Consider the following 2809-nt stretch of genomic DNA (forward strand, 5'->3'; position numbering starts at 1 on the left):
GATTTGCACATAGTTTAACATTTTGCGGAGAGTACGGGGGATTGAACTCTGGGGCACTCAACCACTGAGCCACATCCCCAGCCCTATTTTGTATTTTATTTAGAGACAGGGTCTCACTGAGTTGCTTAGCACCTTGCTTTTGCTGAGACTGGCTTTGAACTAGTGATCCTTCTGCCTCAGCTTCCCAAACCACTGGGATTACAGGCATGTGTCACTGTGCCCGGCTTAGTTTAACATTTTTAAGAGTGGGTTCTCCACTATGTGGTGATGCTTTGGTACTGTTCATATGGGATCTCCTGTATCCCACGTCTTCACCACTTCCCCAAGAGGAGTTTTGATGCTGCTTGAGAAGTTTCACATAACCTAAAATCTTTATCAAACATTAATATGAAGGAAGGTAACACAAGATGCAACATATACAGTTAAGGTTCTCTTTGTATATTTAGAAATTACTTCCTCCTTCAAGATATTTGCACCAGAAAGCTCAGTCTGTTCTGCTTAATCATCAGCAGTAAAGGTTTGAATCATCAAACCTTGGTAAACCCTTAGGATTTCAAAATTATTAACAAGTACCTCTAGGGGCAAGACATGTTATTGAGTTATAACTAATTTTCTAACATGAGGGAAAACAAGCGTACCAGCCATCTTTTAAAAATATCCCAACCACTGCTTCTCAATATAGAAAGACTATAAACTACATATGGTTTATCATACAACAAATCCCATCTCTGTCCTCTGAAATTCCTGAATTACATTCATTAGAAAGGGATTTAAAAAATATAGCTTAATGAGCACTTTCCAGCAGCATTCAGCGGCTCAAAGATGGCTTTTATAGATAATCCCACAACATATTTTCTGCCTTTTCGGTATGTAAGATCTAAAAAGGAAAAAAAAAAAAACTGGTATTCTGTAGAGCCAGAAGCCTTTTCTTTATCTGAGCCATCATCTGGTTACTGCAACAAGGAGATGGAGCTCAGGAGGCCCTTGAAATCCTACTGTGAGCATCTATATTGTGACATTTAAATTCTTTCTGCAGTATACTGATCTGGTTACTTTTTATCATGTTTTCAGATAGACTATTGTGCGCTTTTTTTGTTGTTATTGTTTTAATGTAGTCTTTAGACTAGGTCCTGTCCTTGCATCTACCAGGATTCCAGTTTTGTGGTTTTTGTTTCATTATGTTTTTGTTTTTTGATCCTGATGGTAACTTTTTCCATCTTTTTATAAGCAGAACACAGGCCTTGCAGATGTCTCCTGAATGAGTCTCATGCAACCCAAAACAGCTCCTGGAAGTCATTTTCATAACGTTTACTGTCAGTAAATTGACAACTGGAGGACTCGGCTCTGCAAATACAGCAACCTTCTATACTTCAGTACATCTTTGGCTTACAAAAACCAAACTCAATTCACAATAGCTAGACTATGGAACCAACCTAGGTGTCCCTCAATAGATGAATGCAATATTACTCAGCTTTAAAAAAGAGTAAAATTATGGAATTTGCCAGTAAATGGTTGGAGTTGGAGAACATCATGCTAAGCAACATAAGCCAATCTCACAAAACCAAAGGCCAAATGTTTTCTCTAAAATGCAGATGCTAATTCAATATAAGTCAGGGGGCACTAGGGAAGAATAGTGTTACCTTAGATAAGTAGAGGGAAGTGATGGGAGGGGATGGGAGGGGATGTGGGGATAGGAAAGATAGTAGAACAAAAGAGACATTATTACTGTATGTATATATGTGACTATATGACCAATATGATTCTGCAGCATGTACACTGAGAAAAAAGAGAAATTATATCCAATCTACGTATGATATATCAAAGTACATAAATGCATTCTACTATCATATATAACTAATTAAAATAAATTTAAAAATTAAAAAAAATAGTCTTCCCAAAGCAGCCGATCCACATGCAATAGCATCTCCACCAGGCCAACTATCCTCCAAGCACTCTCTCCTTCTCAAATGCCTTATCTAAGAAGATTGTCTCCTGCAGTTCTGCAGTTGCTATGGCTGGACAGAAGGTATAGATTCCTCCTCTCTCTGTACATGTGTGGCTCCCTTATAATGATTGTTTGTGTGTGTGTGTGTGTGTGTGTTTGTAACTTTTTTATTTGTTCTTTTTAGTTATACATGACAGCAGAGTCTGACATATTTATACAAACATAGGGTACATTTTATTCTAATTAGGATCCCAGTCTTGTGGATATACACAATGGTGAGATTCACTCTAGTATATTCATATATGAATATAGGAAAATCTTTCCTATTCCTATCCCCCCACACTTCTCTTCATTCCCCCCTGTCTAATGCACTGACTTTCTGTTCTTCCTCTCTGAGCCTTGTGAGTTAGCATACAAACTCAGAGACTGTTCAACCTTTGGGTTTTGGGATTGGTTTATTTCAATTCTCATGATACTCTGCTATTCCATCCATTTACTAGCAAATGTCATAAAGTCATTCTTTGTGGCTGAGTAATATTCCATTGTGTATATATACCACATTTTCTTTATCCATTCATCTGTTGGGCAATTAGATTGTTTCTTATAAGAAATTATGCTAAGTGAAGCTAGCCAATCCCTAAAAAACAAATGCCAAATGTCTTCTTTGATATAAGGAGAGTAACTAAGATCAGAGTAGGGACGAAGAGCAGGAGAAGAAGATTAACATTTAACAGGGATGAGAGGTGGGAGGGAAAGGGAGAGAGAAGGGAAATTGCATGGAAATGGAAGGAGACCCTCAGGGTTATACAGTGGAGGGGGTAGAGAGAGAGGAGGGGAGTGGAGGGGAGAGGTGGGGAGGGGGGA

The 2809-nt window shown here is 38.3% G+C and overlaps 1 pseudogene; it reads right to left on the reverse strand.

Annotated features, from left to right (window-relative positions):
* Positions 1–816: 816 nt before the first annotated feature.
* Positions 817–2809, reverse strand: part of LOC107155624 — an 11503-nt pseudogene continuing 9510 nt past the window's right edge.

Source organism: Marmota marmota, unplaced genomic scaffold (genome assembly GCF_001458135.2).
Source record: "Marmota marmota marmota unplaced genomic scaffold, marMar, whole genome shotgun sequence".
In the NCBI taxonomy this organism is placed as follows: Eukaryota; Metazoa; Chordata; class Mammalia; order Rodentia; family Sciuridae; genus Marmota; species Marmota marmota.